The following is a 14,553-nucleotide window of genomic DNA, read 5'->3' as shown; positions in this document are numbered from 1 at the left end:
GGAGGTTGCGCTTAGGAGGATCCGGGTCGGTGTTGCCCTTACACCAGCTGTCACTAGGACGTGGTCACACTTCCAACACTTATATCCTCGCCCAGGATGCCCGATCCGTAAACACGAAGATGTCGAGGCCGACATCCACCACTTGCTGTAAGACTGCCCAACTTGGACGCAGGGACATCATCATCGCTCCCTTCTGGACTTCATAAAATCAGCCAACCTTTTTCCATTCATTTAGTCATTCATTCATCCTTCATCTCATATCCTATTGATGCCCTGAGGCAATAAATATCGACAAAAAAAAAGGTGGGGGTTCATTGAGTAGATCAGCAGGACTCGGTCAGGAGGACTGGGCAGGTCAGCGGCGAACACAGCGGCAGCGAACACAGTCAGGTGCCACACGCGCAGCGATCACGATGCCACTGCCTGGAATGTTTCTCGTGCACTACTTCTTCACAATTACCCCCGGGACGAAGAGGAGACATCCTGGCGACTTACTGCGCGAGCAAGACGGCAGGCTCATAATAGGGTTTGAGGCGCTGGACGTGAGCAATCTATCGTCCGCGCCGGCGTAAATCATGAGACGGCGTAAGAGGTTCCACCACATAATTAACTGGGGAGGTGCGCTCCAGAACTCGGTATGGGCCATGGTATTTAGCAAGAAATTTTGAAGACAGTCCAGGAGCATTTGAGGGTATCCACAGCCACACAAGTGCGCCAGACGAGAAGTCCGGTGTCGAGTGTTGGTTGTCATGGTTGGATTTGTGGCGGTACTGGGTGTTAGCCGTGAATGCACAGGCAATTTGTCGACAGTCTTCCGCATGCTGGGCTGCTTGAGACGCAGGAGTCTACTGTGATATGTCTGGCTGATACGGGAGTATGGTGTCGATTGTTGCAGAGGGGTGACGGCCGTAGAGGAGAAAAAAAGGAGAGAAGCCAGTAGTAGACTGCGTTGCGGTATTGTAAACGTAAGTGACATACGGAAGGGCGAGGTCCCAATTTGAGTGTTTGGAGGAGACGTACATAGAGAGCACGTCGCCAAGGGTACGATTCAAACGCTCAGTGAGGCCATTAGTCTGGGGATGATAGGCGGAGGTGTTTCTATGAATAATCTTGAACTTGGTGAGCAAGGCTTTCACAATGTCACTCAAGAAAGCGCGTCCACTGTCGCTGAGCAGCTCTCGAGGTGTGCTGTGGCGAAGAACAAATTGCTGCAAAATGAAGAAAGCTACTTCTGACGCTTTGGCAGATGGAAGTGTGGCGGTTTCTGCATACCTCGTCAGATGATCAACGGCTACGATAGCCCAGCGGTTGCCGGCTGCAGTGTAGGGAAGCGGCCCGTACAAATCAATGCCGACGCGGCCGAAAGGGCGTGGGGGGCTTGGCAACGGCAGCAACTCTCCAGCAGAACGTTGAGGAGATGGCTTGCGGCGTTGACAGGTGAGGCATGAGCGAACGTACTTGAGTACGAAGGTGTACATGTCCCACCAGTGGTAACGCAGCCAGAGACGAGTGTATGTCTTGAAGACACCCGCGTGACCGGATTGTGGGTCAGCGCGGAAATAGTCACATATTTGCGAACGTAGCTGCCGGGGAATAACTAGCAACCACTTGCGGCCACCTGCGCAGTAGTTGCGGCGGTAGAGGAGGTTATTACAAATTGCAAAGTGGGAAGCATGAAGGCGGAGAGCACGTGATGGAGAAGCAGCTGTAGCATTGGAGATAAAATTTAGGAGAGAATTTATCCAAGGACCTTGCCGTTGCGCTGACGGCATGTCATTGATGTGAAGCAATGGCGGGGAATCGTCGAAAGAGGAAAGGCTCGCGACCTCAGCTATAAGCGGGCAGCGGGAAAGTGCGTCGGCGTCGTGATGCTTGCGGCCGGAGCGGTAAACAACGCAGACATCATATTCCTGAAGGCGAAGAGCCTATCTTGCTAGTCTGCCGGACGGGTCTTTCAGTGAGGAAAGCCAACAAAGTGCATGGTGGTCCATCACTACGTCAAAAGGGCCGACATAACGGTAAGGGCAGAATTCAGTAAGAGCCCAAATAATCGCTAGGCACTCTTTTTCAGCGACAGAGTAATTGGTTTCAGCCTTCGTGAGTGTACGGTTAGCAAGGCGACCACGTATTCAGTATAAACTGATTTGTGGTGATCGAGCATAGCACCGAGACCAATACCACTGGCGTCCGTGTGGACGTCAGTAGGCGCTGTTGGGTCGAAGTGACGTAGGGCAGGCGGTACCGTGAGGATGCGGTGTAAAGCATTGAAGGCATCGTCGCACGTTGACGACCACGACGAAAGGTCGGAACTGCCGGACAGAAGGTCTGTCAAGGGAGCTACAATTGAAGCAAAATTAAGCTGCGAAAGGAAGAGCACAGCCCGAGGAAGCTACGTGGATCTTTGATGGAAGTCGGTTTGGGAAAGGCTGCTACGGCACGAAGTTTGGCAGGATCTGGGGATACAGCTTCTTTGGAGACAACGTGGCCGAGAATGGTGAGCTGGCGGGCGGCACGACATTTTTTTTCAATTCAGCTGCAATCCGGCATCAGATAGGCAGGTCAAAACGTGCTTCAGACGGTAGATGTGTGCGTCGAAGTCAGGAGAAAAGACGACAACATCGTCGAGGTAGCAGAGGCACGTCTTCTACTTTAGGCCACGCAAAATGATGTCCATCATCCGCTCAAATGTTGCCGGAGCATTACAAAGGCCAATCGGCATAACTGTAAACTCGTACAAGCCGTCGGGAGTTACAAAGGCAGTTTTGGGGCGATCAGCCGCTTCCAAGGGAACTTACCAGTAACCGGAACGTAAGTCTAGGGAAGAAAAGAGCTCGGCGCCTTGCAAACAATCAAGAGCATCGTCGATGCGTGGGAGAGGTTAGACGTCCGATCGCGTAATCTTATTGAGGCGGCGATAATCGACACAGAAGCAGATAGAACCATCTTTCTTTTTTACGAGGACAACAGGTGACGCCCAAGGGCTGCTTGATCGCTGGATCACGTCATTCTTAATCATTAGGTCGACTTGCTCTTCCAATAGCCTGGCGTTCGGTTGCAGACACACGATAGGGGCGCTGTCGCAGTGGTGCGTGGGTGCCGTGTCGTTGCGATGAGTGACTGTGGAAGTTTGACCCAAAGAACTTTGGTGAGAGTCGAAGGAGTAGCGAAAGTGATGTAGGAGATTGAAAAGCTGAGTGCGCTGCGCTGGAGGAAGATCGGCGTCGATGTTGTGGATAAAAAGTCTGTAGAGGGAGGAGCGGGCGCAAGTGAAGGGGGGCTGACCGCATTCACGGCAGAGTGCGGCGCATCGTCAGGTTCCTCAGAGATCAGAAGAGATGCGATTGACTGGATACTGCCGAGGCATTCACCATGGCGCAATGCAGTAGCGGAGTTAAATGGGTTAGAGACCCATAACATCGAAAGGCCAGCGGGAATAGCGAGCACAGCGTAGGGCAATGGTAGGCACTTGCGGCGCAGGAGAGTATGGGCTGGAGTGAAGAGAACGGTGTCATCGCTAACAGAGGCACAAGCGACGCGAACAAGCACTGAAGAGCAGGGAGGAAGGTCGACATCTTCGGCGACGAGGGCTTTAGCACAAGAATTGGTAGATCAGCGTCTGGTAAGGCATCGGGCAAAATCGAGAACCCCACTTCAGCTCGAGCACAAACGATAATAGCAGCGTGATGCGATAGGAAATCCCAACCTAAAATTACAGCGTGTGAACAACTTGGTAGCACGACGAACTCAATTGTATAAAAGCAATTCTGGATAACTACTCGAGCGGTGCACGCTGCTAAAGGCTTGATATGCTGAGCGCTGGCCGTTCGCAATGAAAGTCTCGCAATTGGCATCTTCACTTTCTTGAAAGAGCTACATAGTTTTGCGTCCATAACCGAAATCGCAGCACCAGTGTCAATTAGAGCCATGACAGCAACACCCTCGACGAAAACTTCGATAAGGTTTGCCGGCGACAGATGTGGACTTGGGAAGTTCGACGGGGTCGCAGCTGTCGCCTCAGGAACTGCGGCCTCTAGTTTTCCTCAACTGAAGCGTTCTGTCGACGTCGCATCGGAGGGATAGAGCGGCGTCGCGGCGACGGTGAACGGCGGTCGGACATTGCTGAACGGTCTGGGGAGAAATGACGGCTGGCTGGAGACTCAGTAGGCGCGGAATGCTGGGGCGTCAAAGACCAGTACCTAGGGTCTTGAGTAGGTGGTGCCGACACTGGGAGACGGTTTCGGCAATAACGAGAAATATGTCCAGCCAGCCCACAAGTGTTACAAATTGGCCGGTTATCTGTCATGCGCAAGGGATTGCGTGGCCATGGAGCCGGTCGAGAAAACTGCGCTGGTTCTCGAGCAGGACTAGAAGGCGGCTGAACGGAGGCAGGTTGCGGCGGAGCAGACGTAGGAGGTGGTCGGGCAGCAACAGCCGCATATGTCAACGGGGCTACGACAGGCATGGATTGAGGGGCTGGAGGAAGGGATTCAGCTACCTGTTCTTGAATGATCTGGCGCAAACTGGGAGCGATGTGCGCGGAAGGCCCTTCATGGCAGGACATAAGGGAGAGCTGTCGATCAACTTCTTCCCGAATGAAGCTCTTGATTTGTGGCAGGAGCGCAAAATGTTCAGCTGCATCTGTCAGGCCAGCAAGCGACTCAGAATGCATGGTGCTCGCGCGAGTTATGGCCCTTTGTTTGCGCAGTTCATAATAGCTTTGGCACAGTGTGACTACTTCTGCGACGGTGCGGATATCTCGAGCATTCAGCATCTGGAAGGCGTCGTCATCAATGTCTTGCAGAATGTACTTAACCTTGTCGGCCTCTGACATCTCAGCATTCGCGCGCTTGCACAAGTCGACGACGTCCTCGATATAACTTGTGAAATTTTCGCCAACCTGCTGAGACCGCGCACGCAAGCGCTGTTCAGCGAGGAGTTTTCTCACAACCAGACGGCCGAAAACTTCCGAGAAACTGGCTTTGAACACGGACCATGATGGAATGTCCGCTTCATGATTACGAAACTATTGATTGGCTACGCCGGTGAGATAGAAGATCACGTTGCTTAATTTCGTTTCCGCGTCCCATTTGTTGTAAGCGCTCACTCTTTCGTAGGACGTAAGCCAGTCCTCGACGTCATGGTCGTCAGTGCCGCTGAAGAATTGCGGGGTCTCGCTGACGGAGGGAGCCGGAACGAATGATGGCTGAGCCAACTTGCACAGCTTGGTGGTTAACGTCCTCACTCATCGCAGGAGGTGGTAATGTGCGGATGTGGAGTTCCAGGGCGAGAGAATAGATCTTCACCGGCACCTCCACCATGGGGGTTTGAGTAGGACTCGGTCAGCAGGACTGGGCAGGTCAGCGGCGAACGCAGCGGCAGCGAACACAGTCAGGTGCCACACGCACAGTGGAATGTTTCTTATGCACTACTTCCTCTTCACAGTCAAAGGCAATATAAACAGAAGACCCAATTTTTTGAATGGGAAGAATGCTAGGAAGGCTAACCTTTAAAAGCTCCAGGAAATCTTTTACCAGAATTATATACTGGATCTGAATAATATACCAATGGACACCAAAAAAGGAGATCTGCTGGCAGCAACAGACATAGATCAGTGAAAATCTAATTCATATATCCTTAAGTACGACTTAAAGATAGAAATTGCAATCTGCATAAAGGCATTAGATTTCAGGCTTCAAGGTAAAGCACGTTGTTGGCCTGTTGGACAAAATTTTGGGAAGGCCAAAACCCAAACGAAGCGCTTCCAGCTCCAAGAGAACAAGCGGACGAATTTTATTAGCTGGCAAACAAGAGAACAGCTTGGAACGAAAAATAGTGCAAGAGTCAAACGACAGAGCAAAGAAACACAAGACGAGCGCTGACTCACAACTGAAAGTTTATTCAAAGAGGGAACACAATATATCGAAAAAGTGACCACCTTATCAAGAAGGGGACAAGCAAAAACACGTTTTGCTATGTAGGATGCAGGCACGCAATCACGTTTTCATGCAGAAAAATGAATGTCTTACTAACGCCCAACCTAGTTTGTTTCTTCATGTGGTAGGCCTCCATTATCTCACCTGTTAAGCGGGCCGGGTGCTTTTAGAGGATATTAGAATAGTGCAGGGAAGGATAACAGGATTCGCAGTAACTACTTGTAATTTTTGTTTACTGCTGAAATCACAGCTCCAGCATTTTTGAATATTGTTTTGAATGTAACCTGAAATGTACTTCAGTATTAATAAAGTTTCGAAAAGAAAGCGGGGTCGAACCCAATGCTTCGCTTCGATATGAGCCAAATCCAATCTTTCCATTGTTATACAGGCCAAACTATGCATGGATAATTTCGGCGAATATTGCTGTTTGAGTGCTCTATCTGCCCCATAAAAGTTGTGAGGTACTAGGTTGAATAGCGGCGTATTCCTTTCAGACAAGAAATTGTGGCATTCTTCTCAGTTTCTGTTTTGGTAGATCTGGCTCATTTCGAAAACAAAACTACCGATAAATGTCTTACTGCATTCAATGAAAATAAAAAAGAAACATTAGGAAAAGCCTAATTCTTCACTTATCTAGTAGACACGAAAGAACTTTAGCAAGGATTTTATGCCGTGAATATTTTAAGTAGGTTTTCTTATTCTGAAATGGCATCTAAATAAGTTTTTCACCGCTTTTAACACCAACGTTTATTCTGCAAATTGATTAATTCTTTTTCATGGTTAATTTTTGCCGAAAAGAAGGCCTAGTGAGGAACAACCAAATGGACACTTCAACTTCCAAGCTGTGCATATGTCATCGGTCCGAATGCCTATCACAAACCAGCCTGCATCTTGTTTTAAAGAATGAGGATAAATGCGATGGTAAATGACAAAACTCTGGGTATTGCACAAAATACAGTGCCAGCAAGGCTTGATACAAAGTGACATTCGTATTTTAAGAGCGCGAAGACGTTTACTACTCCCCTCTGTAGCTTCCTGGCCCTGTGAACCATGTACGATTTTTAGTTCGTCAACAAAGGAGAATCACGTGGCAGCTATGACGCCAAAGGCCGGCGTCACTGCAGGCGAAAGCCAGATAACATAGAGCTCGGCTCTGCCTAATCACGTAACAACCGCAAGGTCACTGATCCGCAGGCATGCTTGAGCCAATGGCGTTCCCTATGTCTATATATAACTTCCGCTGTAAAAACAAAAACACCTCTTTAGGTGCTTTCGCATGTCTATAACTAACACCCATGCACCATTGAAAAAAAGTGGCTTCAGTGTGCCAGTACACCCTCAAAGATGGTGTTTCGGTTGGTCATAACACCTTCTATAGGGCCAATGCACAGGGGTGTTTTCATCGCCTTTACACCCTATTGCAGGGTGGGAACAGTGGCATTGCACCCTTACACCCCTTGAAAAATATCAGTGCGGATAACCTGCATATATTGCGTTCCCTAATTAGGAATTACCTTTGCCACTACACGTTCTTTAATGCTTTTCCTATGTGCACATTTGCAATCAAGCTTAAAAGTACGCCTGGTAACCACCTGTAATGCCAAATTAGCATGTAAAGAGATGCTGCATGCCATTATTTTGACATCTCGATTGACCCATGCCAGTATGATTGTTTTCTCAAATTCACAGAGCATGTTACGAAAAAATGTCACAGCTTCAAACACAGAAGGAAACTGGAAGTATTTTATTCGGCTTAGAAGGTTAGGGTTCGGACTAGTGGGTGCTCGGGTGCTAGTGGGGGGAGGGGGTCAAAGGGGTTCTTGTGTTCTGTTCCTTCATTGATTCGCGCTATGGAACCTCATTTATTTAACAATACGGCCGCTCACAACCGAGAGCCTAGTACATGTTATGTACGTAAATACCTAAAAAAATGAAAGAAGCAAAACAGTTCCAATAAATGCAGACAACAAAGTATACAATTTTTTGAAAAACATATCCGAGCTATGCACACAACAGCATGGTGACATTCCTTAAAAAACGACAACAAACATTTTAGTCGTATGCAACAATAATTGGAGCACACAATAATAATCCTACGCTTTGTCAGTGTCAACGCGTGCACTTGCATAAAATTCGGCCTTGTGCGATGAAATAAAGCGTCATGCAGCGCATCTTGACTTCGACACACATATGCCCAAAAAGAGGTGCTCTATAAAGCAGCAAAAATTATCAGTCGCCTTGTCATATCACAGACTGAACAGCCAAACTCAACCCATTTTTGGAACAATACCCTACCTAGAGTAGATGACTCGAAGAAGCTTCCGCTGCTCAATGAAGAAGAAATTCTCTTCAGCTTCTTTGATGCTGCTCACAGTATATCCGACGCACGACGTGGCAGGCTTTCCTTCCTGTTCCTTGATAAAAATGTGAAAGAAGTGCATAAGAGAGCAGCTGTATAAATGTGCATTGCGCCTGAGCAAATTCAACATATTTTCTACTCTATATTTAGAATACACCAATGCCTCTTTAGTGTACAGCAGTGTGCTGGAAAAGGGCCCTGTCAGAAACCACTGGTGGTTAGCTCACAATTAACACTGCAGAGAATACTGTTATGGTTGATTCAGGAGGCACAAAGCTGGCAGTGTTTGATCAAGTCATAAATGAGAGCACGTAAGGTCAGCGCATTTTTATTCATGCAGCATACTGTTGCATGGTATTTTCAGATTATGCAAGCTATTTTGTTGAATAAAAATGGCTACACTCTTCAAAGGCACCTGGGTTAGAAAACTTCCATGCTGACCCACAAACTTTTCATTTCACTTGAACTGGAATGTTTAATATGATAGTTAAAAATGTAAATAACCAATAGCTTCTTAAAGCATGCAGAAGCAAAAAATACCAGCTGTATTTCTATCACTCCTAACAGCATGCGAATGATTTCAACCGGAAAAAATTGTTTCAAAAATGGTACAAAATTAAAAAAAAATACTGGTAATGCAGGCCAAAAGGCAAAAATACTGCCTTGTATTTTACATAATGGTTTAACAGCATTTGTAAATTGAACTACCCTATAACAGAAACCACCACCTTCCAGTGCGAAACCAATTCTTTTTCACACATTTCTGTTGGGTACGCTGGTGGTCTGCGAGTATTAGCGAAGCTGTGACGCGACGACACTGGTTGCACTCGTATGATGGGAGAAATTACTGACATTTACTTTACAACGATGCAGATGCATTGCTGGTATCCCACAATGCACTGAAACAAGTGCTGAATGGATGCTGGGGCTGCACTGGTCCCAGTATCATTTTCAAAATAGGCAGAGAAATGGGGCACTTGAATAACAGTGCCCCAGTAAGCACTGTTTTCTTGGAACTCAATGTGCACTTGAATATAAAATTAAGGCAGTTTCTTTTTTCGAGCATTAATGGGAGAGCATCTTTCTTAAGCAACCAAGATTGGTGCAGTTCTGATCCTCACTTTACCCACTGCTGAATATCCTGGGACCGAAAATAAAATTAGTTATAGGCTACCTTCAAAATGTGTAATTTGTTGACAGCACTGGAACACGGTGTTTACTATTAAAATATTAACAGCTGGCTCAATTGAAGGCTTCACAGAAAGCCTACAGTATACCCTGCACTGGCCAAGTAGATACTGCAGAACCAAACAAAAAAACATGGAAAGAGCATATTAGTGATGGGGCACTTCAAAAAAACAAAGTGCATGTAATACATAACACATAATGCATTTCTGAACTTTTGCACTTCTTGTGCTAAGTATGAACCAGCCAAGCCCTAGGTCATCGCAATGCTTCCTGAAGTGTTTACATTTAAGGTTTAGTAACAAGGAAAAAGTGTTCTCGCTGCTCTATGTGGCAGTTCTGAAACTTCATCACACATTATTCATTGAAAGTGTACACTGGAGCTTTGAGTAGAGCGACAATTACATGTGCAACAGCAGAACATTACCAAACAACCATACAACAGAAGCTCTAGAAATGTCAACATTGAAGCATGGCATGTTAAAACATTTTCCACGCATAGCACATTGTATGCATAGACATCCAGAACATCAGTGGTGAGCCTCAAGAGGCGGCAGAAAGCTCAAGTGTTCAAGAACTTCTAATGTTATAGTGGCAGGCAGTCTGAGCACTTTGAAATACTAAAGGTTCGAATACTAAAAATATGTTGATTAACTTGAAATGCAAGAATAACAATTTGGATTTATTGAGAATGTTTACTATAAATGAGAATGTCTAAGACAGTGCCAGATGGTTAATGCATGAAATGTTAGCATCTGTAGTTGAAGGCATTATATTTATAAAGCATGAACCTTGAAACACAGCAGTATTTTCTCCCAACCAATGTGGTAAACCTAATCTCAGAAGAATTAAAATTATTACATTTTTTCAAACTTGCCTAGCAAATTACAGTATTTTTTTAAAACCACTATTAAACTGCATTACCCACCTTCAGATGCCTGTAGGATAAGACAATGCGGCAAATTTTTCTTTACAAGCCGTCTCAGATTTAATATTCCAGACATTAAGAACATGTTAGGTACTAGCATGCGTAAGCAGGTTGAGAGACCCCTTGCCAGCAAATGCTAAACCCCACCAAGCTGCCTGCAAGAGCCATCTGATAAAGCACTGCTGGTCCACTGCAGCAGAGTGCTTAGTCAAATGGCACACTGCACCAATCTTGACATTACCAGTGCTTCATCAGGTGACTCTTGTATGCAATATGACGTGGTAAGCATGTGAGGGCAGGAGTCTCTTAAAAGTGCTTTTGATTGTACTTACAGTGCAAATAATCCTTTCACAGGAAAGAATTCACAGTTGTGATGAAAACCTGTGTAGTATTTCTATTTGAATTATGAATCACTAATACATCTTACAAGTTAGACTGTAAGCCATTTTAGAAACAAAGAAAATTTGCTAATAATGTCGGCTTCAAGTAGGCTTCCTGAATATTCAAATGACAAATAGAAAACTTACAAATGATACAAACAACATCCAGAGCTCCCGGCTGGTTCCCAATGTTTGCCAAGAGTTGCAGAATGGTTTGGTTTGGTTTTGTGGGGTTTGACGTCCCAAAGCGACTCAGGCTATGAGAGACGCCGTAGTGGAGGACTCCGGAAATTTCGACCACCTGGGGTTCTTTAACGTGCGCTGACATCGCACAGCACACGGGCGCCTTGCTTTTCGCCTCCACCGAAAAGCGGCCGCCGAGGCCGGGATTCGATCCCGCGTCCTTGGGAACAGTAGTCGAGCGCCGTAACCACTGCGCCACCCCGGCGGGGACAGTTGCAGAATGCATATTGTCTGTACATCTACAATAGAAATAAGCAACACAACAATGGTGCACCTCCTTGCAGGTAAAAAGAGACAGCCAAGTTTCGAGGCGATAATTTATGGTCTAATTTCGGAAGGCAAATAAACAAAATTGAAAACATGTAGAGGCACGCAAACTGAAAGCCAAACATCTTACAGCAAAAATTAGCAAAGCTTGTGAAGATTTCAATTAGGTATCACCTAATTCTCTGCTACTAGTCAACAGATTCGAAAAGGCTGCACCATTACAATGGAGAAGAACAATGGGTAATTTAAATTTGGCTAATGCGAAAATTGTTACATATGGAGAAATGCACAGGCTAGTTATGGTTTTATTATTCTTTCTGATGCTTAGCCATGTTTTAAGTCTATCTATAAGGCAATGCAAAATGGCAAAAATGTAGGAATTTAGCGAAAAACTGCTAACTAGATAGCACATGCAGCAAACACAAGGAAACAGCTTAATACTTACGCTTCTTTCTCCTTTCACGTATTCCCTCGGAACGTACTTCGAGCACCCGGGCAATGTCCTTTTTTCTTGAACGAATGGTGTCCTTCAAAACCAAGACAAGTGTCTTGTTAAGGCCAAATTCAACTGCCTCTTTGCCGTCCTTGTTGAAGTCATGTAAGTCATGTAAGAACTGCAAGTTTTTGTGAATGGTAGCCATAAAGAATTCATTTTACTCAATATTTTACGTAACTGAATATTAAAAATCATCGTACAACAGCTAAGGCAATTGATGCATTTGTACATATCTGAAAAAAAAAAAACTGACATTAGCAAACAGCAGTTACAAATATTTACTAAGGTTAGAAAACTGCAAAAACCATCAGTATTTTGCCACTCATCACCAAACTGCAAGCAATATTAAGGAAGGTCTAATATAAAAAATAAAGCAAAAATTATGATCCTCCTCCCCTCAACTTGGCACACGGCTGAATGCCAATAAAATATGTAATATAGCTATAAACTAAGGGTCCACGCTCAGCTTTAAAAAGTAGGCTCAAATTCTTAGAGACAATCTAGAGACATGCATCGTTAGCATATGAGAATCAAATTGTTTTCTGGGCCCTTTAAATCAGTAAACTGCTTTCAACACATACATTGCAAATTTTTTTAATAACAGTAAGTCACAAATTTGCCTGCAATATGCACACTGTGATGAGCAAAGCAGATAAACATATGCGACTAAGGCTAGATAACAGCTTCATATGTACATTTAAGCAAAAGACTAAAAAAGTAAACATCTGCTCACAAGCAAACCCTATAATAGCAACATCCGGTACAATATTTGGCCACAGAATTCAAGCTGTCGACCTCTACTTGAATGTTGAGGCATCAGTATCGAATATCCATTTATTCTCGTCTAAAGACACTACAAAAATCAAGTAATGCGGTGAAACAGTTATGTTGAAATGTGGCCACAAAAATAATGGAAACTGGATGGTTTAAACCACATCAGCTGACTTAGCACGTGTACAAGTGCCTTAATTGAAGTCTTGCTGAAAATAAAATACATACCTAAATGATTCTTCGAGAGCGAAAGTAAACGCCATAACAAAAGCAGCATAATAAAAACGCAACTTCACATTCCATGCAACCGCAAAATATGGTCCCCGTAAAGTGAAAAATGCTCCCATTGTAATTTAAAAAGGCAAATTCAGACGCGGGGAAGTTAACATAGTCTGATAGCGGCATATAGTTTACGCAGTTTGGAATAAACTATTATGCAACCAGGCCGGCCGACCGGCGCACTTCGATGCCGAGAGCACGAGCGCAGAGGCGTGCCGCGCTGAACGGCCGCCGAGAACGACCATAGCCTCCTCGAACAAAAGTGTAAACAGAAGGGCTGCGGGAGGACGCTCCCCGAGCAGCAGGACGGCGCGCGCCTATGCTCCGAGTAAAGAAAAAAAAAAAAGAGGGCGGGGGGGGGGGGGGGGGGAGGTTCACAGCGCTCCGAGTGAAAGGAGATTACGAAGCATGAAGGAGGTTTCAGGAGAGCGAGCGCAAAGTGTAAGAGATAAGGAAGGAGGGGGGGAGTCAAGAGTGCTAGGAGAATTAAGGTAGTACGCCAACATGACCTTTGCCGCACAAACGGAAACGGTAAAACAAAACCGAGTTGTTGCCAACTGAGCGCAAGTATCAAACTGTCAAGAAACGAAAATCGTTTCGTGAACCTCCTGCGCGTACAAAATGCAAGGAAATGTAGCACATAGATTATTTCTGTTCAAGAAAGTTGAGACTGATGTTCTTGAGCGAAATCTGCGTAACTCGCCGCGACATTTACCACATGTGCGATGTCATTTTGGCAGCCAGGTGAACACAAGCGCCTGTCCCACGTTTTCATTTCAGCACATTCTGGAGCGTTAGGGCACAAAAAGACACAGAATGCAGCAATCTGGTAGGACACTGTTCCCAGAAAGCGCAATATGCGTGAGAATATGCTTACCTTTACAGGCGATTGCGTCAGCCGCGCAGTACGCTGTCCGCCTTCGTATCACCGGCACCGAACAAACAGCGCGAGTGCAATGTAGTCGGCGCATATACCTCTTAGTCACGCAGAAAAAAAAATCGTCCATGCCTTCTTTCGAACATCTCAAACATAAAGCGGTGCAGCAGTCCTTCCGCCTGAGGAAAGCAAAAAGAAGCCCGGACACTTGCCGACACGATCAATGCCCGTTTGCGTTAAACACCTCATGCAGAAGGCACTTCACAAGCGTACACACTTCTGTAACACATATGCATGGGAAATGCAACACATTTCACGAGGGTAAACAATCGAAGAAGCACATTCAGCATTCGGCGAAACGTGGTAGAAACACACCCCACAATGCTAACGGCCATATGGTGAAATTTCAAAAGAGCGTTCGTAGCTACCGGCGGCCTCCTGGCGGTGAAATTTTGTTTCAGTTTCTGTTTCATTTTTAGAAAGCACTGGTCTGTAATTTTAATTTTAGAGTTACTTTTGGTGCTTTATTTAGGTGTTGGGTTATATTAGCAGCACCGCTTGTGTATAAAAGGCTACGAAGATACGCAGCCATATACCCCCAGCATGTTAGGTGATATTGCTTGCCCGTAACACCTTAAGGCATATTCTCCAACCAAAGCACCCCTTCTGTATGCAAGAGGTGATTTCCAATGGCACGAACACCCTAGACTCAGGGTGTAAGGGTGTTTTGAATCAGACAATTGCCCAAAAAGGTGTTTTTGTTTTTACAGTGAGGGGAGCAACTCTAGACTTTAAAGACATCAGTTGTCGTTAATGATTCATGGGTGATACCTCG

Source organism: Amblyomma maculatum, chromosome 3 (genome assembly GCF_055883805.1).
Source record: "Amblyomma maculatum isolate TAMU_Amacu chromosome 3, ASM5588380v1, whole genome shotgun sequence".
Classification (NCBI taxonomy): domain Eukaryota; kingdom Metazoa; phylum Arthropoda; class Arachnida; order Ixodida; family Ixodidae; genus Amblyomma; species Amblyomma maculatum.
The sequence above is the reverse complement of the archived record's forward strand: the minus strand, read 5'-3'. Positions refer to the sequence as shown.